Source organism: Capsicum annuum, chromosome 7, assembly GCF_002878395.1.
Source record: "Capsicum annuum cultivar UCD-10X-F1 chromosome 7, UCD10Xv1.1, whole genome shotgun sequence".
Lineage (NCBI taxonomy): Eukaryota > Viridiplantae > Streptophyta > Magnoliopsida > Solanales > Solanaceae > Capsicum > Capsicum annuum.
In genome coordinates, this window is record NC_061117.1 from 196,218,668 (window position 1) to 196,226,563 (window position 7,896).

The following is a 7,896-nucleotide window of genomic DNA, read 5'->3' on the forward strand; positions in this document are numbered from 1 at the left end:
TGCTTGGGTTACGATGGACGTTTCATGCAAAGTCTAGTCATGAATGGCCCATGACAGCAAAATAGAGGCCCTCCATGGAATTTTTCTTTTTTATTGCAAAAAAGCAACTTTAGTAAGTGTTGTTTTTGACAAAATGAAGGTGCGGGGCATCTGATCCTCATCAATGGTTATGCAGCATAATTTATTCTATAAAATGACCACTCGATTACTCTCCACTTTCAAATCTCAAGGTCCCATCAATGTGTTCTCATTCCAATTTAATTCCTTCATAATATTTGTGTAGCCAAATTAATTCTGGCTGGAAATGGGTACAAAATAGTGGGGTAAACACATAACGGGCCAATTTGGTGGAGCTTTATAAATTCACCAATCCCAGCTTTGGAAAATCACCTCTCTACGATTGGGGAATGAAATTTGGGATTTTTAGACCTAAAATATGGCTGAAGCTGATTTAAATATCATTAGAATTTTTGCTATAGCGAAATCTCATTTCAACCCGAACAGTGCTCAGCAAAACAGTCATAACTTTTTATTCCGAATTCGGATTGAGGAACAGTTTATTGCGTTGCAAAGAGGGGCTCAGAGATCTTTGATTTGGTAGGTATTGGGACCCCTAACTCCTTATATTGAATGAGATATGATCGTTTGAAGTTGGTTCTAATAGAAACTCATATCAAAACTGTATCGGAAAGAAAGTTTTATACTTAACTTTGTGTTAGGAACATTGCACGACCCTAATTCATGCCTAAAGAACTTTCAAACTAAAGTATTGATATTATCACTCATGAATAATTAAATTCATCGGGCTTGAGTCTATCTAGACACATCTAAAGGCTAAAATCTTCACCGAAAAGTTTGAGGTGACCTAATAAATAAAATATTGGCTATTTTGGGCACAAGTTAATATTAAGGTATGAAAATTAAGAATTTTCATGAATTTATTACGAATAATTTAGTAACGATTAAATGGATCGTTACATAATTTTATAGTTATGTAATTAGAAAATGTATCATCTTATATAATTACTGATTTGATATGATTGCATCGTTAATTTATTTCCCCCCTCATATGCACTTTCTTTTGACCAGATTATTGTTTTGCCTGTTACTCTATTTTCTGTACAGTAACTCTATCTCATACCTTAAACGACATGAAACAATATATACGACACATTTAAACCTATATTTATCAAACAATAATGCAACACGGTATATAATACAGAAAAGGGTCAAAAACTCCCTTAAATTATGTGAAATATTGAACAAAAATATCCTCCGTGTTATGAAATAATAAAGAATGAAGAAGAAGAATAGAGAGAGTAATTGTTATTTCTCTTGAGGATGAGAGATCATAAGATTGATAATACAATGAACAAAACCTCTCTATTTCTAAAGAAAAATACTCCTAGTTTCTGACTAAAAGGCAAATACTTCAAATCATGATAGATATCAACTAGATCTTGATAGATCTTATTAAATCTTGATAGACATTCATTATAATGTAAATATATTTATAACACTCCCCTTTAAATGTCTATATAGATAATGTGCCTCGTTAAAACCTCACAAGAAAAAATTCAGTGAGAAAAAAAATCTAGTGAAGGAAAAAGAGTACACATCTCTAACAATACGCATATAGGTTGCCTCATTAAAAATCTTACAAGGAAAACCCAGTGGGACAAAACCTCGTAAGGGAAAAAGAGTACAACGCGCATTAACTCCCCCTAATGAGAACCTCCTTGAACCTTTGCATCCCGATCTTGTGCAACATCTTCTTGAAAGTTGCAATTGGAGAAGATTTGGTGATTAAATCAGTCACATTGTCACTTGAACAAATCTGTTGTAAGTTAATATCACAATTCTTTTGTAGCTCATGTATGTAGAAAAGTTTTGATGAAATGTTCTTCGTTCTATCTCCTTTTATGGATCCTCCATTAAGATGTGTTATGCATGCTGTATTATCTCTGTATAAAATTGTGGGTACATTGTCGCATTTCAAACCACATTTTTCTCGAATGAGATATATCATGGACCGCAACCATACATATTCTCAGTTTGCTTCATGAATATCTATTATCTCAGCATGGTTCAATAAAGTGGCTAGATAGACTGTTTTGTATATTTTCAAGATATGGCAGTATCCCCATATGTGAACACATTGCATGTTTAAGATTGAGATTTATGTGGGTTAAATAAATACTCAAAATCAGCACAATCAACAAGATCGGGACTGCAAGCTTTAGAATAAAATAAACTCATGTATTTTATCCCATTTTGATGTCTTCTAGTAGGAGCAGAAATATGTCTTGCTTAACATGTTGACTGAAAAGGCTATATCAAGCCTTGTGATATTTGCAAGATACATTAGTGTTGTGCACCAATTGCATTAAGATATGGTACTTCATATTTCTCATTTCATCAAATAATCTTATTACTTTTTAAAAACTCTCCAAGAGTTTCAACAATATCCAGACCATCAATTTATTCCTTATAAGGATAATAAACAAGTTTCTCAGAAACTTTAATTTATATGCTTCAGGCATTTTGAATCCTTTAGGGATTTTCATATGGATTTTTGTCAAGTGACAATATCAATATGTGTGACATCTTCAAGTGTCTAGACTGCAAATCAAATAAGTTTTACACTTACCAAGATGCATCATTTCATGTCACTTGATAAATGTTTCTACGTCAGCATGCTTAAATAAATGTAGAATTCAGATCCTCGTGATCTTTCACAATATTGCATCAATATTGTATTAAAGATATCGATGATATATAATTTTGTATTGATTCATAATGCAACATAACATTTTGAGATCTCATCACTTCATTATTTTCAGGTACTTGAACCTCTTATAAGGTTTCATGAAGTGTTATGTCATAGGCTCTTTAAGAATATATTGCCTTCTTATTATGATTATTTGCTCCTTATCTTTTTCAAGAATTATTTCATTTAGAACCGATTGGTCTACCACGCTTCACGCATGCATAAACTTTATCCTTTAGGGACACAAAATAGGAGCACTTGCAGTTTAATATGATATGCATTCGACATTTGACTTGAATTATCTTTTGAATAAGAATCTGATGATAATTCCGAACATATTTCATAGCTGCTTATAATCTCCCCCTTATGTTAGGAAAACTAAAATACATCCTCCATCTTCTTTGAGGAATCCATCTTTGTGCATCATGATATATTCATTAATCATGTACCGCACATCAAAATTATTAGATGGAATAGTTGGTTCCTGACCTTGAACCAATTGAGAGGGAAGAAATAATTATAATTTATTGGTCTAATGCATACAAGTGTTATTGTATGCAACATATCATATTTCAGACTAACACATGATATTCTGTTCTCATTAACAATGGTTTAGCTATTTATCGAAGGCATTCAATGCCAAAACCATCATCATCAAGATAAATTGTCTTGATTATACAATCTGAAAGTTATACTCTTAACTCAATTTCATTGAGCAAGCAACTTTATGAATGTCAAACTGCAGGTTGACAATAAACGTACATATGATCATCTTTTATTGATGCATCTTAATAGATCACATGATAGGAGAACGAGCCCATATTTACCTTTTATACGTTCTAGATTTTAAGGGATCCAATCCCAATATTAGTTGGTCAAACCAACTTATCATGAGAACAAGCAACATAAACAATTCTTGAAGAATTTTCTAATTCTTTCAGATTTTAAGGGATCCAATTCCAATATTAATTGGTCAATATATGTTCAATACTCAGTATACACATCTTTGGAATATCGCAATCGTTCATGCTAAATTTATGAACTTTTATTCTGGCAAACTCCAAGTTTACCATGACATGTACCTTTTACTTTAGTAAATTTTAAATTTGCTATTACATGAATAAATTTCAAATTTACTACTTTAGAATTAGATTTTAAAATAACCCTTCTAAATTATTTTGTGTCTTTCGGAGGTGTGTTATGATACCATCACAATCAAGTGCACGTTCGCATTAATAAGCTTCTCATTCACCAGGAATAGAATATAATTGTGCCTTAAGCCTATCAAATTATGATAGCTTATATCTTGTTTTAAGATATTGCTAATTTAGGAGCAAATCAAGGCATACGTATGGTTGTAGATAAATTTTCTCTAATATATATTATAATCATAATAAGCGTGTGAAAATATTATCACTTTTGATAATTATTATCATATTGTCCATCCACGCTTATATTTCTACGCTGAATCACTTATTTTCTTTTAGACATATTAAATATTGCTACCACATTTACTTCAGGGAATGAATCATATTCAATAAGACATGATTCTTTCATGACTTTTCACAAAAACACATTATTTTGCCTTAGTTATCATTATATCAACAATATGTTGCGTTGAGATTCAAATTCTATGTCTTATCCATATAAAGGCGTCTTAGACAACAAATCGATGAGATTTGAACCCAACATCTTATTTTCTTAGTGTATGCATTCATATCATGCTTTTGGGAGGATGACCATCTTCAAGTGGTCAAATCTTTCTTTTAGGCTATTTCATAAAACAAGTGGATCCTTAATAGTAAGGTATCCAGTTTTCAGAATTTTGTCAAGATGATTACGCGAGAAAATCATAGCCTTAGCACAATTTTGATTAGATTCTATATTTTCTTTCTTTATGGCGTTTTCAAAACCCATAGCATCTAAGTGGATTTTGACATTCAACAACCATGAGAGGTAGTTCTTGCTCGAGTAAACAAACTCAAGTTTTATAAGATTATTAGTCATATGAAAAGAAATAAAATAATACCTTAGCCTTCAAATTTGAGATGACAGAGTCTCCTGCTGATAACGTGTTATGCAATAATAAAGAATAAAGAAGTAGAATATAGAGAGTAATTGTTATTTTTCTTAAGGGATGAGAGATCATAAGATTGATAATACAATGAACAAAACACCTCTATTTATAGAGGAAAATACTCCTAGTTTCTGACTAAAAGACAGATACTTCAAATACTGGTAAATATCAACTAGATTTTGATAGATCTTATTAAATCTTGATAGACATTCTCAATGATATAAATACATTTATAACACTCCGTTAATAGTTAGTCTAACAATATCTCTGAGGTGATAGTTTGATCCAAAAATAAGGGCCTTTTTAGCCCATTAAGGACATATATTTTGACCTACTAAGTAACAATAAACAAATTTTTGAACCAAACAATTGACGACACTGACAAATTTAGCTAGATCAATTTTTGTCTAATTTCACATACTTTAAAAGCGTTTTTGATCTATTTAGAAACACTAAGTTGACTACTTCATAATTTATTCAGTACTGCAAAGAAGTCTGTTGAATATGACATTAGGCCTTAGCATTATGGAAATGAGAACTGTAGTAGAATTGACACGAGTGGTTCTTAATAAAAGTATAAAAGGTGACATATTTTTATCTTTATTTTCTTGGAGCTGTGCAATAAGGGGTCGTTTGGTAGAGTGTATTAGAAAGTTAATGCATGTATTAGTTTAATGTGTATTAGCAGTACTTTGTTTGGTATATCTTTTTACCCTATGTATAACTAATGCTTGCATTAGTTATACATTCTATTGTGTATTGAGGTGTGTATTTCTAATACCTCAAAATTCATGGGATTAATAATGCAATAGATCTAATGCATGTATTAACATTGTTAAAGATACTATTATTCCTAAAAAAAAAATTTCCGCATCCTTTTCAACATATATATTGAGGGTATTATGTAAAAAAAAAATTAAAAATTATGAAATTTATGTTATTTTTAATACATCGAACCAAACACTGCATAAGAAAAATACAAGCATAACTAACACAAGCATTGTTATTACAAGCATTATTAATACATCATATTTTGCATTATTCTTATACACTCTACCAAATAATTTCAAATAATACAAAATGCAAAAGGGAAATGTAACGCTGGAAAGTAGTATTCTTTTAAAAAATATTAAAATTTGTTCTCAGTAAGTTTATTTATAAAGAAAGACCAAGACCAAAACTACATATAATATTAGGGTCCATCTATCTGAAAGTCAGGTGGATTCCTGGGGAACATATGCTTTCCTATTGGAGTGTGCACAAATGCTTTCCAACAAAGGATGTTTGAGCAAACACACATCATTCGAGAGGAAAAATTACTCCATGCGTTTTATTTTGCTTGATTTTTATTGAATTGGTACATCTCTAAATTTAATTAAAAATATATTTTACTAAATTAATTATTAATAATTTTTTGAATTTAAAATTCTAAATTTGACTACTATTACTTTATGTTTATTTAATATTAAAAAAATAAATAAAACTCTCTTAATTTCATAAGTTAGACATATATATTGAAATAGTTATTTTTAATCTCCGAAGCAAGGTCAAATAAAAGAAAATAAAGGGAATATAACTGTGCACAAATGCTTTCTTAAACAACTGATTGAGCCAACAATTATTGGAGAGAAAAAGTAGAAGTGTGCACAAATGCTTTGCTAAAAAAGCTGATTGAGCCAGCATAATTAAATTAAAGTTGCTCCATGGAGAAAATTACTTTCCAATAAAGGGAGGATTAATTAGATAAAGGTGAGGAGGAACGTGAAACACGTTGATCATTGGGCCCATAGACTCTCTGGTGGAGAACTGGAGATGTTTGCTAAAATTTTAGTAGTACAACATATATGCAAGATTAATTTTTCTTAATCCCTTCATAAAAATCTTAGACTTTGCCATTACATAAATTACTTTCCAATATTATTCTCAACTTAATTTTTTAAGAAATATTTCAGCTAAGTCATGTCCATGTACCTAAATTACTTTTAATATCCTCCAATGTGCGGATCTTGAAATTTTTTCCCCTCAAATGTCTGATTTTAAATTTCTATTCTTTAAAATTTGTAGTTATCAATTTTTGACTCCGCTAAATAAGTTCTAATGTTTGCCTATAAAGCAAAACACCTAGTCAATTGTGCAAGTTTGTTGTCTTGAAATGTTATGAACTTTTGTCTTATAAGCAAAAGTTAGAACATTTGTCTTATTGACAATATTTATAAAGTGGCATCAAAAAATCAAGACTACCCTTTATGAAGGCCATCTTTATAAGACTAGCAAAATATTAAGATCAATGCATATTAGGGTCATTTCTGATTGGATGGACTTATGAGTGGTCTTAATTTATTTTTGTTACTTTAATTTTAATAGAAGCGTTTTAAAATATTTCTTTTATTTTATTCAAATACTATATAAATATTTAGAAGTTATTTTAGCTTTAAAACCCTAAATAAATCAATTCAATATGAGTTTAAGTTTTGTGCACCAAAAGTGTACATAAAAAATTTACATTATCAGGTAAATTAAAGAATTCTCCCAGTAACTTCAGTATTAAATTTAGAAATGAAAGATATCAAAAATCAGTAGATTCCAAATTGTACTCTAATCAAATTTGTTATTTCTTTTTTGACCTGAATCAAATTTATTTCCCTTTTTAGTGTTGAATGAAATTCTGATGTTTTCATAATTCTGTCTCAAACAAGATAGATACTACCAGTTAATTAATCTATTTCTATCAAATATTTTGAACCTAGCGAGAAGACAATGACTAGCACAACTAGGCAAGTTTCACTTTTACAAACTACTATATAAACAAATTTCAGTTTTTTTCTTTTTTTCCTAATTTGGAAAGCATCTAAAATCACAAATATTATATAAAATTTGCATTAAAATTTTAAGTTAATTATATTAAGTGTTTCAGATACATTAAAGTGATGAGAAATTTCTGAGATTGGAAAGAAAGCCAAGTAAATAAACATGAAAGGAGGCATCTGAGTTAGAAGATTTAAAGAGAGTCGATGCAGTAGTGTTTTTCCTTTATAATAAATTTTTTAAA